Here is a 20,287-nt window from a genome sequence, read left to right on the forward strand (position 1 = left end):
GTTCTCATTTTAGTATTTTGGATAGAAGGGGCTTTAAAGTGAAGCGGCGCATAATGGAAGCGAGATGAAAAGCAGATATTTAGTACAGCTGTAGAAAATTATGCAAGTGTTATAGTTATAGACGCGTAGTATTTTATTAAAAACTATTAATTTACATATTTAAATATGCGCGCGAGTGTGTGTAATTATAATATATGTAATGCAAATGGAAATATTAATCTTTAAATTCAAAGTTTAATCAAACATTTAAAGTAATTAATACAGGTATTTTATGAAGTATGCAAGATTTATCTGCAGCACACGCATTTTTAGTATTTTTCTAGTATCTTCATATTATTTTTTTATTTCTTATTATTGACTTATTCTTATAGACAATATTATTACTATATAAGAATATTATTAAATAATTTTTTATTAAGATTACTAGGAGGTACCGACTGCGTTAGTCAAAGTTAAACATAATTAATTGAAACGTGAGCATATTTTGCATTAAATTTAAATATTATATTTAAATTTTCTACACAATGATATTTAGTTGCAGCGCAGTTTAATTGTAGTTCCTTAAACTTTTCTATAAATCTATTGTCGTTCTCTATGATACATGCACCATTCTTTCGAAGAGCAGCTTTTGTCACGAAAGTAAATTTTATGCCTTCCCACGTTTAAACGAGACGATCCATTATGGAAATAAATTACAGTTTTTCTGGTAAGCTGCTCGTTTACTAGCTTGTGTCGACTATGTGATCCGGTAAATCATTTTATATGCATTTCGCTTTCATTGCAGGCGATGTGTGTACATACTGTAATCTGTATGCACATTGCTTATCACGTGCCTCTCTACTTTTCTCGACATTATTTATACTGAAACTGACTTTGCTGTCATTGTTTTGTAACAAGGACGAAGTTCGTGGTCCCGCTCGCTTGTTGTAGCATATCTGTTACATGTCACATGAATATTATCTCACTTAAATAGCTTATTTGTACTTTGGATATTGAAAAAAATTACGCAAAAAGCCGCAGAATAAACTTCGTCTTTATTTTTCGTTTTTCGCAAGAAATTAAAATTTACGAATAAAAAAAGACAAAAAATATAGATAATGCACAAAAATTATTGTGCAAAATTTTTTTATTTATCATATTGAAATTTTGCAATAATTTGGTATATACGTTTTTATAAAAGGTAAAATTTAACTCTCTGGGAAAATTTATCTCTGATATCGTGTGAATATCAAATTTGATATTTATCGATCCACTAATGAAGTCTTGAGGGACTTCTTATATTTGTGTTATACATAAAATCCTTATAAATTTTTATGTAATACTGCCTGTGGTTATTAGATATCATTCATTTTGGAATTGTTCGCGAATCAAATTTATTATTCTGACTAACATGTATTTTATATAATTTGCACGTATTCATGATATAATTATTGAATATTATTTCACGTTTTCTTGTTAATTAACTGATATCATTTATGAATTGATTTATCTGAACAAATAATTTATCGCAAATATAAATATATATTGATTTGTGTATTGAAATATGGTTAACATTTTGAAACAGTAAGCATATAAATTGGAAAACGAAGTGACTAGATTATTATCTTTGATTAACTGATATTCAAAAACACAAATAAGTTACATTTTATCAAAAATGTGATACATTTGTTTATGAATATATGTATACTATAGTATACTATAGATATAGTATACATATATGTTTATGTATACTATATCTATATGTTTATATGTATATGAGAGAGAAACGCGTTTATAAAATATAAAATATATAATATATAAACATATTTAAAATAAATAAATATATTCATATTTTCAAAATTGAAGTTACGTTTCAGTCAGGAATAATAATCGAGTCGATCTATTTTTGAGAGATTTTCGAGAGATCATGAGAGTGCATGATAGTGCATGAGAGTAATTTTAATGAGTCTCAAGCGTTGTGTGAAATAGTTGAATCATAAGTTTCTCGGAAACTTGGCAAGTTTACGAGTTCGAAATTCGGTTCTTCGATTTCTTTTGGTTCTTCTTAGAGGTCGGAATATTATTATACGAGCCACTAGGGATTATTTAACCGCGAGAGGATTGCGTTCTTTATGTAGTAGGATGAATTTATGCATTTTTGTTTCGCACATCTAATTATAAATGCACAGCATATCTCATAAATTGTTATTTTAATGTTTTTGATAAGGAGAAATCGATTTCAAGTTGATAAAGAGATCTCACGGTACGAGAGTATTAACAATAATGAAATTTACATTTTTATTTATAATAATAGTGTCGGAAATTACAATCGCATATTATATTTGCGTATCTATTCGCAATAAAGTATATATTGCTAAATTTCTTTATGCATTTTTTTAATTCGTAACTCTTGCTGTTTGTAGAATTTAGACATTTTCAATTTTCGAAGGTTTGTGGGTAGGCGTTTATAAATAAAATGCTACGTTTATGTATGTATTTTTCCGTCCGTTTCTTCCGTCTCGTCTTACGAGATTTCTTGAAATATGCATTTCCCGCTTTTGTGCGGTTCTTCGTCAGCTGCTTTTATACCCTGAAATACTTTTTTTTTGTACATTGGCCGCCGTCTAATAGTAACTTCTTGCTATGCGTCGCTGTTCTGACGGGGAAGAAGATAGCGGAAAAGCGGGATGATGCAATAAAATCTCGCATAAATTCATTCATTTACTACGGGTATATATTTTTATTGTGCCATTTGAAAAATTCGTTTTTCCAACGTACTTTGTCAGTTTTATTTCTATTTCGCGAGCAAATGCTTTGTTTGCATGGCTAGAAATGCACTCGTATTATCGTCCCATTTTTTGCTTATTTATGCAGAGAATTCGTGAAAATGAAAATCGAGTTTTATAATATTTCATTAAAATATTGAAATATATATTTCAATGGGATTTGAAAATTAAAATAATAATATTAATGATGTATTATGAAAGAAAATAATTAATAATTAATATTTAAAATAATATAATATGATAAAAAATATTTAGAAAAGATGGTTATATATTTTTCATATTGTATTTTAATCATAAATTCGATATATTAACAGAACGGTTTCCAAATACGTAGAATGTTTAATGTTAAATAATAAGAATATTAGGAATAAAAATCTTTTGAGTGGGTTTGGGTAATCTTTTGAGACTATATCCGATTTGAACAATCAATTGTGTTGAGAATAAGCGACGTTGATCGCACCAGAATACAAGTGACTAGAAACGGTATAACTGAATCGGATTTTTACGTGTCCGCGTTGACGCCTCGACGATCGATCACCCGTAAACAAAGCGCGACGAACTGGGTTCACGATCTGTTTGATATCCATGACTAAACGGATTACCGGCTTTTCGATTCAACGGTTCATTCCGCGATCTAACATGTTCTAATTCTATTGTGAAAATCCAATCGTCATCGATTAAATTCATGCTTGAATTGACTTGCTGAAATCTGCGATTCATTACATGATCGATATACATACATATCGTAAGTCGTGATTTAGCCTGGAGTTTCATTCGCAATATTATATATATTGTATGAAAATATTTGAAATTTTGTCTTCGGAACACGCGATGAAAATTTACATAGCTTAAGCTTTATATGAATAACGTCGGCTACGCGACACCATACTTTTAATATTATCTGTATATGAATCTATGGGTGAACATTGTCGCGATTTGAAGAGTCTGAATTTGTTCCCGGTGGCAGCGAAGGGTAGGAAAGTAGGAACACGAAGAAGAACGTACGAAGCGTTCGGCGAGCAAACAGATATGCCTTCAGAATCAATATTTGCTCGATACACGATGGTACACTGCTTTGAATGCATCCCTCGTCACACTCACACACGTACATAAACAAACACGTATTCGCCTTAGTATCCCCTGTTTCATTCTTTCTCTCTTTCTCTCTTCTCGGATTTCTGCCACTCTTATATGACACGACGGCGGCCTCCACGTTTCACTGCGACTTGCCAGCGAATCCTGGGGGCAGGCTGTGAATTCTGAAAACCGAATTGACAGAACGATTGGCCATGATATTTATTCATGACGGAGTGATAGATTTCGCGACTACTTTTATCGCAGTGAAGAACAAGATGTTTTATGAAAATAACAAATGCATCTTGTGCAATTATAGCATCTCCAATAATAATGTTTAAGGAAACTTGTGTAAATTACCCACAGAATTTCGACAACTTTTATAAATTAGGCAAAGAAAAAATAAAATTAAAGAATATTATTTGTGCAATTATAAAGGTCAGATAGTTGATTTATAACTAAAAATTATTCGTTACTAAAATTTATATGCGAATTACTATAAAATGATTTAAAATCAATTTGTATCTCGCTATTTTATCGAATATATTTTTTATTAGTAAGAATTATTTTTCTGAAGTTTGACTGTTAATTAATGCTTCGTGTGTGTGGAGTGTCCTTATTTTCACACAGTTTTATCACGATTGAAATTTCATCTGTGAAAAATATTATTAAGATCAAACGAAATCATAATATTAAATTACGCTCCTACTTTGAATTGGCTTGCCAATACTTATCCTTGCAGTTGCCAATTTGGTGGTGGAAATATAAAAGTTGTTCAAACTTTTTTTCCCAACTTAAATTGGACTTGAATTGACGCGTACTCATAACAATGACGCGCTAATCTTACTTTTGCGGAATTACATTATTCCGCATTTTATCGCGACTAATATCATCGAAGATATTAGTGGACACGTTTCACAGATCCTGTCAGAAAAGTTTTTTTTTTAATTGCGGAGAATGAAAATTAATCACATAGACTGCGACTTTTAAATATGTTTTATATTATTATATATATTTGTTTTTTTAAGATTTTATATGTCTAGGATTAGCAAAAGATCTATTATTTTCACAATCAGGATAACTTAATTACATTGTACTTCTTTGAAATTTGTAATTAAATATGTAATTTTTATATTAATCATAAATTAACAATTTTCATTATTAGTTTGTAAATTAGCTTATACTATTATATAAATATAAACATTTCAACATGTAGAATAAAACTTGACATAAAATACGATTATTTTTAAAATTATTTGCCACACAATAGAAGTTTGAAAACTTTTTTCTAATTGTCTGATTTACTTATATATATTTACCTATTTCTATATTTTTCTCTCAACGTTTAATGTGGGCTCCTCTATCTATCTGCTAATCATTAAGTGATAATTTACGGTAATAGCTGCATAATTTCTGCGTCACCTATATAGCGCACATATTAACAACGTATAGTTTGACTTAACAGTACACCTGAAGCTTCAGGATACGCGTAATAGACACACCATTATACACACGCCGTCGAGAATTGCTATTGGCAGCTGAGAATGCCTAAACGTCGATAATCACTTAAGTGACAATAGCGCGAGATACAATCGGCGCGCAGCCGCGCGTTATTTACGACACCGAAACCATTCCTTCCCTTCGTAACATGTTAATAATTGCATGCATTTCTAAATGTTTCCGTCTACGAGCGTTATTGGATCTCTGCGTTGTGAGATTTCTCGCAGAATATGTCATTTATTTCCTTCCGAGCTCTGTTTCAGTCTACTTCATCTTAATACGATAAGAAATGCAAGGAAATGAAATATTCTCTAGATATATTTCTCTTTCCTTTTTTATATTAGTAGATATGCAGGGATATAATGTGCAGATATAATTGCAGTAATAAATTCAATAATTATAAATAATTAAATTTTAAATCATAAATTCCCTCATTTCTTTCATAAAATCAAACAAAAAGCGAAATTAATAGATCTATAGTACATCACAAGGAATGCAGACAAAGAATATTTTTGAAGCCATGTTTCATTTACTTTAAAAATATTTCAATTTTACTCTCTATATTTAAAATTTTATTACTTACGTGACTTATACGTTTGCGTAATAATTGATCAGAGAAAGAAAAAAAGGAAGAGACAAAAATTGAGATGAACGCGATCACGGTGTAGAAGAATTTGGAAAAATTAATTTGTATCTCTCGATGTTATTTTGGTTTGTTTTTGGCAGTGCTGGTAAAAATGTTTGATTTTTTAATGATAACGGAATTTTGTCGGTGTCGCGTTGTGCATTGCGAGGTCATGTCACGCGGATACGCGAACGAGCATGGTTTAATATCTATATACGACGAGGCATAGCTGGCCTTTATTACTGTCGCGTACAATCTCGGGTGTACCGTGCTGCTACTACGTGTTTGAAATCACACGGGAACGCGAAACGTGCGAACGGTTTTATTGTGGCTATCTGGCCGATATTTAACCCCGGTTCACTTAGACTGAACGCGTGTAGAAGGAAGGTTCGATAATTAATGTTTCGGGTCACAGAGGCGACGATGCGTTATTTTGGATGAATCTGAAATGCTGATATTGAATTAGCTAAAGTAAATAATATAGATAGATTTTAGTTTTACGCAGAACGTGGAATATGAAATGCATATTAGTAGATAGATATATGCAGGGATGTAATATGCAAATTTAATTGCAGTAATGAATTCAATAATTATAAATAATTAGATAACATCATAAATTTCTTCATTAATTATGTCAGTTTTAAATAGAGATTTTATTTACATTAATAAATCTGGCAATATAAGGAAAATATGAAAATAAATTCCTCTTCGAACGAGTAATCTTTAGATAAAATTATCGTATTCGCGAGGATAGAGAAATTCTTTACTCGATCTTATTAAATTCGTAGCTGTTTGTAGATGTTTTTTTATGTCTCGATGATAGGCGGAAAATATATATATCTGCTTCAAGAAGCAGCAATTTATTTTCGCTCTGTAGTTGGTTGTATTAAACAACTGCACTTTACGAAGTTTCTTACGTGAGTCTTTAACGGCTGTTGTAACGAGTTTGTGATCATCATCACTAACATAACTGATCGCGTGCAGATTATCGATTCGAAATAGGTTGAAATATTTTTACTACGAGTCAGTGTTTGTAAAATTCGATCATTCTTAGATCGATCACTTTTGCAGAGAAGCTGCGAATTTAGGAAGTTTTTATCCGTTTAGTTTAAATGATACATTTACAAGTTTCCTTTCTCTGTTTGTTTCCTTAGTAGCTCTACGCAAACAGTTGGGCCATTTCCTGTATAAAACTCTTTTACTTCTACCAGTTGAAAGATAAAACGGACGATAGCAAATTAACTAATGCTTTTTCCATGCTAACTTTTCTCTTCTTTCATTCGTTTCAATCCTTTGTGTACTCGACGAAAGTTCTGAGATTTTTTTTAAACGATAAATCAACTCCGGATATCACGTAAAAATGATCGAGATTTATATTGCGAGGAAAGTAAATTTTATAGTGTTTGTCTTCTTTAATTTCCTCCCTTTTTCCTTTCGTTGTTGTTTGTCGTTTAACATTGTTTGTCGTTGCTTTACCGCACCATCTCACTGTAAAGTATTGAAATGCTTATTACAAGATATAGCGTAGAAATGTACATAAAAAAATTCTAAAGTCTAAGCACGCTCGTAGATATCGCGACATGAGGGGGTGGAAGAATTGGGGAAAAAGTACGAAAGATAAGGGGTGGCGAAGAATGACGGAGTACGAAGGAAGGCATCGTACGTCAGGATTTATCGAAGCTACCGCGCGCGGATCACCGGTGGGAAATATATCGTTATAGCGAGAACGTTATCGATCTCGACACACACGATAAAGTAGTAACGAGGCTCGTAAACTAAAAGCACCGTCTGTCCAAGCACACCGTGACACGCTGAATTTTTTGCTATGGAGTATAACAATAGTAGCCATTCAGGCATTTTTCTACGTATGTGTCACATTTGATACTGAGATCGGATAATGTCCGTTCGAATACCGCTTTATTTCCTTGCCATGTAATTCGGATTTAAATTACAATCGTCATATAACGTTAACATGATCATTAAACGTACGCATTATCAGTGTTTCATTTTCAAAAAAATCGGGACGAATCTCTCCATATTATTTATAATATTTATATTATTATTTGTAGAGTTAGAGCTAACAATTTCAAAATCAGATATAATATATCAGATCTTGATCATTTTTAACGTTAATGAATGTTTGTGAAAAAACGATACCATATTTGGAGAAGTTAATATATCAAGAATGGAATGTGAAATTAATATTTTATAATTAATTTTATGAATAGATGGATATATATATATATATATATATATATATATTTAATTTATAGTATTGTGTTTATTTGATTTATTTTGCATATGCATTAGAACTTTGTTTTACATTCGTTGTTATTGACAGAAATATCAGGGTAGTTGTATTGCTATATTGCAATATGCTTTGAAAAAAAATCCTCTTTGATCGTTTTCCATATAAAATTTCTGTATCTCATTCCGAGATACAGTATCAATTTATCGAGCATACAAAGCGATCCGAGTAGCATACCTCTTCTTACATCTTTGCTTTCGATCTATTTCCGCGTCTCTCTTAAGATACGAACGATTGCGGGTCGATGAGTTGCAAGATTATCAGTTTAATTAAGATTGAAAAAGTAATGAGATCGACGAGCGAGATATACTTGAGATTTATGAGATGAGAGACGTCGTGATATAAAAGAAGCACTTAATTGTGTCGCGATAATAACTTTCGATTTTATTATAAAGAATTCTAATGCAAAGTTTCAATATTGTCAATTTAATGAATTGACATTTTTTTATACATTGCAAAATATATACAAAAAATAAAATTAGTTTGCGACCAAATGCAAATCCCTCTTCATTATCTATTTTTGTTGCATTATTTAGATATATCTAAAGATATATATTTTATATTTTGTTAAATATACATATATATCTCTTCTAAATTATATTAAAGGTAGATTATATAGATTATATTTGATTTTTAGCCAGATATATATGAATTGTCCAATTTGTTAGTCGCTTTTCGTTAAATTAAATAATGTACAAGTATTTTTTATCTTTTTTTCTTTTTTAATATAAATAATTTTGTACGATAAATAATGTCGTTTATCAAGATGCAGCCATGAAAATTCTCTTTATTGATCGGAGTAGGATTTTTTGAAGTATCTGCAGTCAGCATACGACTTTGCGCGACATGCCAGACGGACGTACGATATTAATGAAGTCGCGTATACGCACTTTGGATAGGTAACGTCTACTGAGAAAAGTCTGAAAATGGACGACGTGGAGGGTCAAAATCCTTTACTCTTAGAAAAATTCTTTATTCTTGACGAAGGGAACGCAGCAACTCCCGCTAGCGTTAATTATTTATGAGAGTAGGAAGGGTGAGTTTCTTATGGACACTTTGCTAAATGTGAATACGTTGCCCCTCATAATTTGTAAAAACGTCATTAAAAATTTCCAAGCCGGTTTTTATTAGAGTCGATTAAGCAATTATTTAATCAGCTTTTTTTTAATTTTTTTATTTATTATTTAATATTTTAATTTTGATTATTCCTATTTTACTCTAATAATGATCTCAAATAATAAACTCTTATTAACAAAAGAGTAGAATTAATATAGAATGTTTTATGTTATATTATGTGCACACAATATGTATATATTTTGTGCTTTTGTATATATTATATATATTAGTAATTTAATATTATATTATATAGATTTTAGCATTTCACGTTTTGTTTTAATCGGGTGAAAATATCGCATTTATATCTTTTTGTATACATTGCATTTAAAAAGCTAATGGAAGTGCTGTTGCAGCACTACAACTTTGTTCGCGAATAAACGTCGGTGTCATAAATTTTGTAATTCGCGTGCTTATTGGGAAGCAGGGCTTTTACCGGAGGAATCTCGTTCGGGAAGGTTTCGATGATCTCATTCGTGTCTGAAGTTTACGATCGCGTCGCGACGACGTCGACATCGACGAATGTGGCAAAGGTGCGGTACGTTCAGGATAAGACGATTGCCGTTGAGCAGGATCAACCAACCGAAATAAGGATGTAGAAGCGAGCGAAAGAGCAGGACTTGCTTGCTACACGGCTAGATATTTCGAAGCGAATTGAACGTATCTTTTAAGTCAGTCGCGCGGAGACAGGCTTAGGTTGTGGGATAGAAATAAAAGTAAGATGTAATGCAAAGGGAAATTGTGCGATAAAAAAGAATTTTTCTTTTAAAGCTGCTTATAATAATGATTTATTTATGTATTATACTTTCTGCTGTTCAATATTTTTTTATCATTAATATTACTTTATGTGTTTTATATTTAAAATATATAATATATACAAGAGTCACACACACGAATGTAACAAAGCCAGAGTGAGATATGATTAATATTAATGTAAATATTATTTCGATTCTTCAGTCAAACGTGAGATATATGCTTTGGTGAATTTTGTTATGGAAATGCGTATGATGCGTTTTTGCTATTTAGTTATGACAGGGAAATGAGTGGAATGCGTTAGAATGAGGAATTTAGAATGACAAGTATGTGGCACAACATCCAAAATATATATCTACATAACTGTAACGCGCTGTATCGGCAATATATGCATTCTTGAATTATGCATGATGTACATCCCGTGTCAGTGCAACGGAGCACTCGCGTACGTAATCGTACATTAGTGCATCAACCATAAGTACGATCGAATCTCTCAGCTGATCGCATGCTGGAGAGATTATTGATGCGGCTCGAGTATATAGTTGCTAGTCAGGTTATATACAGTATACTTATACACAACATTATATACCATGTACATTATACAGTATATAATAAATATTGCATGTTTGGGTAAAGACGTAATTATAACGATTGAAGTTACAAAAAAAAAAAATTAGAGACGCATTTTTCATTTAGTAAATAGTAGAATCGAGCACGAAATATTTATATTTTTATGTATGAGGAGCTTACATTATAAAAGATGTATCCGTTTACTCTTTTTGTGGTACTTTATTACACAGATTGATATTTATTTACACAAGCTTTGTATCTTTATCCCTTTAAAAGCGCTGGTGACAGGATACTGAATTTTTATGGGGTGAAATAAAGAAAAAACTCCTCTGTTGCCCAGCGACATGTTTAAGGAACGGGCGTCAAAGAGAATCCTTAATACATATCTTATGAATATGTTAATTTGGATCGTCGCGGGGAAAAATGAGGAAAGTCCTTGGCAGCGTAATCTTCTTTACAAGAGAACCTTCGTGGCTGCGAACCACTTCTGTAAGCGCATGATTTATATTTTTCGAGGAAAGAGGAAGAAAATATTTTTGAACACGACTGGCGATTTATTTCATAATACCGACATACTTCTCGTTGAAAATTTCTCACAAGCTTTGCGCAGTGTCAAGGATTCTACGAGAATACCTGTAAGTCTACGATGTCTCACGAGTATGTCTTGAAATTATTATGTTTGCAAATTAGAAGCTTTGATCCAACGCTATTATTATTATAATTATTCGAGCTTACGCTATTATCGCCTATATGCATCTGGAATGTTTTAATGAACTCTAGTCAATTCTAAAGGCCGTAATTTTCAATCATGATCCTATAATTTATCTCGAAAGAAAGTATCCGCATTACCTTGGCATCGTGAGCGAAGCGCCCAGCTGTCGATAAAATTTCGTTTACATGGCATCTAATATTTAAGCGTGGTTCGCAATTTTGCAATTTTCACTCTAGTATTGCCGTCACGTTTCGCTGCGAAAGTAATTTTTCTCCACCTCCGTCCCTCGCTACATTCTCTATTCCTTTCCTCGTCATCATCTTCGATCTTTTCTGCCGGGAAAGAATGTAGCTGCAAGAATGAGGAGGGAGTGTTTTGAGCTGATAAACAGAAATCCTTGTTCAGAAAGACTATAATGAGAGCAATCCCATTATCCTAATGCAAGATTTAATGAGGTTTGGTTGTTGCATTTCTTTATATCCGACATTATTTCGGCGTTCAAGATTTCTTTGTCCGATATGACAAATATTTTTTGGGGGATCATAATCATGACAACCAAAATTTGACTGACTATATCCGATAAAATTGCATATTTTGATATATACCATTCATAAAAATATAATTTGCGCATATATTTTCCAATAAAAGTATCGTCGTAATGCAGAAACAATATATTCGATATTTTTGACTATATACAAAAAACAAAATATCTGCGTTTACATGCGACGTAAAACATGTATTATATTGTATATTAGTCTCTTTTGCCATTATTGCTTTAAAGCTCACCTAGTAGAAATAATTTAATATATAAATTATTCATATAGTATCATTATATCGTAGACATACTCGGTACACAAAGATGATGTATACACATCCTCAGTCTTCCTGAATTTTTACTTTGAAAATTAGATTGCACAAGTTTTTCAAATTACAGTACAGTTGATCGTAATTGCTTTCAAATATCAAAAGTGACGATTATAATTTTCGAGTGCGCCTTGCAAGATCGTGAGATTAACGTTAATTGTTCAGCAAATCGTTCACGATGAATCACCTTTTTATTGGCACCGACTCGCGGCGAAAGAACTCGTATTCGTGCTGAGTTCAGGTTCGAATTATAGATCTCTATTACTTTTGTTTTTTTCTCGCCAATCGTGGAATCGCTCCCGCGGAAAGGAAGATTAATTTCTCGCGGTAAGAGAGCAGCCCTAGATTGTCGGGGAGAGGGTAGTGGTACAATTGCCTTGGCAAAGACGAGAGATTCAATTACATCGAAAACGTGGGGCAGAAAAGGCCCCTTCTCGTGAAGCCAGATTAATTCGTCTTTTGCTGTGATGGTTCCATAGGGAAGGGGCATTAATATTTCCTTTTTTTCTACCTTCGCCGGAATACTTAACGACCTTTATTGAAGCCGGAAACAGATCTCGTCCATATACTCGATTAAATTAGTTATTATATTAGCTATATAGTTATATCTGACCATGTCCACGAGACTTTTGCGAACTGATTATAGTTCTTAAAATTGAAAATGTAATATCAAGCTTAATTGTAGCTACGGAAATTATTTAATCGTGTTTCGTAAACTGAAAATTGCATTTTCGATCAAATAGTTTCTCATAATTATATAATGACATTTACTTATTTATTCGAATTCGGTTCACTTTACGATATACATATAATTATTATATTAGTCAGATTTGATTAAGAAGTAATAGAATATTTTAACGTTCAAGATATTTTCATACAATATTAAATTTTTTTCTTATATACATATGTACATAATTCAACAAAAAATAATTGAAATTTGGTAATTATTAGATAAAAAGAATTTTCTTGTTTTATTTATATTTTTCTAAATATTTTTGTTCCAATTTTATTACGTCATTCATGCAGATTTTATCGATTCAGTCGCATTTGTACCACCTGCCACGATAATCCGCGGTGTCTATTAATATTCACATTTGTTTCGGTCTTGCTACGAAATTCCATTTGGACTTCGGATAATAATTTTTCAAGCCTGACGGCCGTAGCTTTTAATTATTAAACAGGTACACAACATTCTCTTCGTGCAGCTAATAGGGATGAACGAATAAATCCAAATTTATGCATTTCATAATACAACAGCAACGGGCTTATTCATAGATTCTGTAGTTTGGTTTATTCCACAGTTGTGTTATTCATATAATTTGAATTAGGTTGTCGGTGTACTGTCACGTCTACATATTTTCATTTGTTTGATTAAGCTGGAAGGTAATATTAATAATTTTCGTCCGTAGTAATTAAGATAGAATACTTCATTCGTCAAGAGTTATCATATATTTTTGCGAAATGAGTTCAGTGATATCTTTTTCAAGAAACTTTTCAATAGAGATTTCTGTTACTTTTAAGTGAATTTAAACTTATTTTTAGCTTGTGTATCATTTAAAACCTGTTGTTACATTTGCAACAATTTCTTGCACTTGATGCTAATAGAAGTTCTTTATATTATCTAAGTTTTTTAATAATTCATTAAAGCTGTATATCTAGGTTTTGAATATATAATCTGAAAAAATGCGAAATATAATTATATAATTAATCTTCATAAATAAATATAGTTGCTAAGAAATGACTGTCGTTTACATCGAAATATTTTTAGTATTTTACTTATATTTTGCTTTTTTCGGTTTAACTCGAATTAAGCTACAAGTTATCATTTTTTACGTTAATTATCTTTTCTTCTTTTTTGTTCTTTACTTTTTCCTTCCTTTCTCTGTAGACTATTATTTATTTTTATCAATTAGCAGTATTACCGGAAACAGGAATTCACACTTCCACGATACCTCTAATCATAATCAACTAATATTTCCTTTTGTGGTCTAAACGTGATGATTAAAATTACGGAATGCTTTCTCTTAATTGTGAAATTTGTTGATATCGTGAGTTTATTTAAGTTATCAGTATTATATATATTTATTTAGTAGCAGAACAAAAATTAAAATCTAACTTTTTTATATTTTGACTTTGTTTTTATTATTATAATAAATTTTTGATATAATCTGTTCAGATAAATAATGAGAATAATTCACTTTCGAAAATAAATAATGCATTAAAATTAATCTTTTTTTATTCATTAAGTAAAAGCATATTTCTATCAAACTAAAACATCTTGCTTTTTATAAAATACATAAAATAATAATTTAATATATTATATATTTATAAATACATAATATAATTAATTTATCTACAAGTAGATAAATTTTCCTTGTTCTCGATCTATATAATAGCTACGAATAATAAACTGAAAAAAAACCGAATCGTGAACTCATAGGCTTATGCAACCTGTTCTGTGTCGGATGCATCCGGTCGAAGACCTTTCGATATAGAAAAGACACGGCCGCGTTTTCAGATCGGATCGTCGTTCAGCCGACCGGAAATGTAGACGGCACAAGTTGTGGGTTCCGGTTTCTGCGGTACAATGAGCGACCTGCCCTTTGGTGGAAGAGTGTCAGTGGATGGTGGCGTGCAATCCATCACTCTCATTCACGACCCATCCTCGCTTCTTCCTCCCCCTATATGTTGCCGCTATATACGATCCGCCCTCTCTCACCACGCCGCTTTTCCCTTCGCGCATCTTCGTTGTACTGTCACATCACTTATCCCCGGAAGACAGGCGGACAGACGAACGCTTAAGCCGTGCTCGCAACGCGCCTTTCCTATTTTTCACCTCCGTGGAGAAAGAGAGAGCGAAAAGTATTCGCGCGCTCTCCTTTTCCTTCCCTTGCCGGAATAAAACTGCTGCCACGAAGAGAATTGATGCTTCTCGCTGTAAATTCGTTCTATTTTTCACGGTGGGGGTCATTCCGCGGCGGCGACGCTCGCTTCGTCTCGTCTCAGCTTGCCTCGCTGTACGCCGCCTGCTAACAAGGGATTTCTACTTCAACGGCGACAGTCTGAGCCGGATCGTCCCTCGTTTACTGCATAAGGGATAAATCGTGTGCTCTCTCTCGTACGCCGCGAGATTTTCTCCACCACCGCGAAAACGGTTGGCCGCTGGCGCTGCTGCTATTTTTCTGTTTCCTTGTTAGCATTGTAAACTAACTAATGCACGAGAATTTTGCTACCACTCGCGATTTGTCTCTTAACTTTTATTTCAAATCTTTTTTTTCAACATTTTATTTTTCAAATCTCTTGACATACGTATAACGGGACTTCCAAAGTTTGATTACACGAAATAAAGTATTCGTAACTTTCACTTCGAGACTATCGAATACAGCGTATGTAAATAGAAATTTTTCTCCCGTATTAGAAAGAGAGAGAGAGAGAACTTATGCGCGTACTTTCGTAAGTATATATTCGTGTTTTTTCCTACGATAAATTGTATCTGCAAAGTTTGCGTATGCGAATGGATATAAATGGAATTTTACGCGCAGGAGATAGGGAGAGGGAAAAGGAGATGGGTATTAAAATTAGAAATCTTATATGCAGTGATTAATGATTAGGGATAAAAATAACTGCTGGACTGACGATCAAAACGAGATTTGATAGAGTTGAATTGAATGGAAGCGAAGGACGAGATCTTTAATCTAGAATCCGATTACTTCACCTCATGCTAAGAAAGTAAATGAAAGAATTCTATATAGGTCTCGTAAAGCTTTCACAAATCTGACTTAACTATATTGATTAGGATAAGATTACATTTTCATTTTGTTTCTGGTGAGGTTGAATAAATCTAGATTTGTAGCAATCTATTTAATAATCTAATCGATATGTTGTAGTTAACCTCATAATCGAGCGAGACATTTTTTCATGTCGGATCGTATATAAAGCTCCCTTTTGATAAGACATCGCTGTCACGCACAAAGATTTATCGTCTGATTCCCGCACATCGTTTATTATCCTATACACTTTATTAAACATGTTTTGTGTTTACCAAGCGTCTAGCGGCTTCGTTGGTTTATATTGAGTTCTTTTATGTACACATATGTACATTTACCTTCAGTTTTTTTATTTGTTTTATAATGGAGAATTAATATTAATTCTATTCTTTGTATAAGTGACATCTGTGTATTATAAATGGTAATGTTTTTATGTGATTTTAATTTTGTTACGGATGCACTTGGGTCTGTAATTCTTTTCTATTGTTTAATGAAGTTACATTTTATAAAATATTTTTATTTTTTTTTTTTTATTTGTCGGGAAAAGATTTCTATTATTTTGTACGACAGACTATTGACTGACATGTGTATTTTATTATTTTTGATACGCGTTTTGAGTAATACTCATCGTGTGGTATCGAAAACGTTTCCACCCTCGTTGCCGTTATTACGAGAATAATAACTCGCTCTTAACAGCTGCCGCGGCGACAAGTGTTACGAATGTTCTCTTCAAGGACCACTTTCCTTCAGGCCACGCAGCATCGGGAAGTATCATTTACGTTACGCTGTCTAAATTAGTAGGGAAATAAATACGATTTGTCTTAGAACTTTGAATATTTTTTTTCCGTAAAAATATCAGACGGTGAAATTTTTCAACGATGCAATTTATTGTTAGAATAAAAAATTCATTATTCAAGATTTCTCTGAAATTGAATTTTTATATAGAAAGTAGATCAAAAAGCTCGTATTATTAATATTATTCAAAAATACAAAGTTATTTATAATTAATTTATAATTTTTACAACCGTTTAAAGATAATTGATCAAATTTTGTATTTATTTTACTTTTGACTTTGTGATTTGTGTAGACTTTATGATTTTAAACATGTATCATCATTTATAAAATTTTCGATGATATTTGCTAAGAAATTTGTATAATGTTTGTAGCTCAATTTTCTTCACTATCTAGATTTGGCTCTTACTTACATACCTCTGATAGAACGGAAGCGAGCAAGATAGAGTATGCACCGTCATGCTTATTATGTATTTAGCGTGTATCGTAACTCATCCGACCGCCATGGAGATTATGTAACTCTAGCGTGTACGGGGCTTAGAAGTTGCGACGACTTATGACAGAACTTTGTAAACGTTCTGTGGTTTATGCGCCGAACCTTGTGTGTCTTATCTGTATTAAGTTCTCTTCTGTTGTGCAAAATTTAAGCAAAATAATATGCACTCGCGTCTTTCAACTTATGTAGTATGTATATGATTATTTAGTAATCCATTAGATTTTTTCTGGTCTGATTCTCTCAATTATATATTTCAATTTTTATTATTTAAATTTTTTACATTCCTTAATAAAATGCAGTTTTTTAAATGGAGAAGTAGCAACAATTCAAAAATAGCAATTTTTAAATACTACTTATATCTACTTTATGCTAATATAATTAAGTATTTACTTTTGTTGTTTAAATCATATCTTATTAATGTGTCAACTTTCTGATAATTTTTTGCATTTTTTTATATTTATCACATGATGTAAACTTTTTTGTCCTTTTTTGTGTTTAAATAATATTATTTCTTTATTTCAATTTGTCCTGCACATAACTATGCAAAGTAGCCTTTAAATTCGGGGTAGCTATCTTTCTTCGCGTCAGTCAGGCTGCTTCGACCGAGATTTGTGCAGTTGTCAACTTCGCAAATTGTATACACACAATTTGTGCGAGCGGGCGAGATGGGACACGAAGAAATTTGAGCAGAAAGTGAACGGTGTATCCTTGAAAGTTCACGGTGAATGTCTCTGTACGTTTGCATAACTGCTTTCCCTTTGAATTAGCAGGGCTGCTCGTAGCCCACCGGTTTCTCATTTCAACGGCAAAGTACTTTGTCGTGAACATATAGATTGTCCTCGAAGTTTAGGGAATGTATTAAGAAATATCGTCGGAAGAATTCTTTGCTGACAAAAGTTTCGCGGTTTGTAAGTAATTACCCGAGCAAACTATTCTCTCCTGCTGACGTTATCTGCTCATCGTTTCATCGTTTGAACTTTTTTTATTTTCGTAATTTTTTTCTCCCGGCTTTAGACAATACAGTAATAAAAAAGTAGCAAGACCAATTGTTAAGATAATGCTCGACGGTACTAACTCGGGTGGAAAAGTCCGGAAATAAAAACATAATAGCTTCTTTAAAACTGGACTGAGACGATTTTTTACATAATTTATAATCTCTGGAGACGTTCTTTGAGTTGCAGCACGTTTGGAATTTATTGTAGAAAGTATGTATGTCTTTTGTACTCGACGAAATTATTTAGATACAGATGCTGGACGAAAAATATAATATACAAATATTTCTTGTAGTGCTTTACAAAATTAATGTTTGTAGCAGTCCTAGTGATATTTCTTTGTGCCATTGACAATGCGATTATTTTTACAATCATTTATTTCATAATTAATAAACGTAAATGAATTTTTAAATAATTTCTCTTTTTAAATAAATGCTCTTGTTTGTAAATTTTTATTAACAAAGATTATAAATTAAATTATAAATTATACATATTGTGGAGTTGATATGTACAAAAAATAATTTACACAACAAAAATCTGATTTATAAAAATATCTCAGAATGAAATTAATATGGCAGACCGTATAAACACGGGAATCAGCTTTGATATTTCTTTCTCTTGGCGGAACACAAGCACTAAAGCAGTTATACTGCTTTGGGAGTAATTTCCTTGCTAGCTTTATGCAGTGCTAGTTTAGTGCTATTCTGATCGAGTAAACGAGCGCATCGAGCTTGCATAGTTGTATAAATAAATGATCAACTGTAGGGGGTAACCAGAGGACTCGTTTGCGGTAACAATTGTCTAAAAGCAAGCGTTCTAATTATTATTTTAACCAATTTGTAATATTACCTAATGATTGTTTTATATAATATACAAAACTGGTAACATTAGTAATTGTTTTATAAATGATATGTTAAAATATATCAATTTTAATTGTTAAATCTTTCTCGCTGTATGTGAAATCATTCTGGATCTAAAAAAGAATAATTATTATTTTAACCAATTTGTAATATTACCTAATGATTGTTTTATATAATATACAAAACTGGTAACATTAGTAATTGTTTTATAAATGATATGTTAAAATATATCAATTTTAATTGTTAAATCTTTCTCGCTGTATGTGAAATCATTCTGGATCTAAAAAAGAATAATATGAGTAATTTATTTTTATATTATTATATATTGAATTGAATATATCTTTTTTGAAAAAAATACTTGCGCTAAATGAAGCAAAAGTTGTTAAGTCATTAAAGATTTTCATTTTGATTTGTTAAATAGTAAATAAACGTATTATTATTGATTATTGTAATTCGTATTTACCGTACGCGAATGTATGGTATAACAGCGATATATTATAACAGTAAATTAAATGGCTAATTACTGTGATTAATGAACCAAAACGGGGAATGTTTGATATATTTTACAAGCTTGATTTACCGATCGCAAATGCAGTCATGTGATAAAACATTTACTTCGAAATATTAAATATAAAATTATATTATATTTATAATGTAAAAATCTAAAATTTGTTCTTTCGACATAATATAATCGAAGATAAGATATAGAAACTTTAATAAATACAATTAATATTAATTATTCCAAATCCATATTATAAATATCCCTGTAATACTATATCACTGCAATATAGATGCAATTAAAATTATACAAATTATCAATAATCATTAGCAATAATCATGGACTGTTATTAATTTATCAATTTACTCGCATCAGCTAATGCGTACGTACACAAACACATGAACATACACAGAGGATATTGCTAACTGTTTATAGGATAGATAGAAACCGAGAGCAAAGTTTTATATCATTACTCGATCGCAAGTGGCGCAACGCGTTTCTAAGTAACGTTTAAGCGCTTTGTAGACAGACGAGCGTTACAAATCGAGGGGTTGCGAAAAAGCGTTTACGAAAGTTTTCAATTACATTAGAGACGGG

The 20,287-nt window shown here is 31.8% G+C and overlaps 1 protein-coding gene across 11 annotated transcripts in view; it reads left to right on the plus strand.

Moving 5' to 3' along the window:
- The window catches only part of LOC114929124 (dystrophin, isoforms A/C/F/G/H), a 420,071-nt gene that overhangs the window by 70,275 nt on the left and 329,509 nt on the right, over positions 1-20,287 (plus strand). The window lies entirely within an intron of this gene.

This window comes from Nylanderia fulva, unplaced genomic scaffold, assembly GCF_048542155.1.
Source record: "Nylanderia fulva isolate GAGA-0341 unplaced genomic scaffold, ASM4854215v1 Scaffold14, whole genome shotgun sequence".
NCBI classification, from domain to species: Eukaryota; Metazoa; Arthropoda; class Insecta; order Hymenoptera; family Formicidae; genus Nylanderia; species Nylanderia fulva.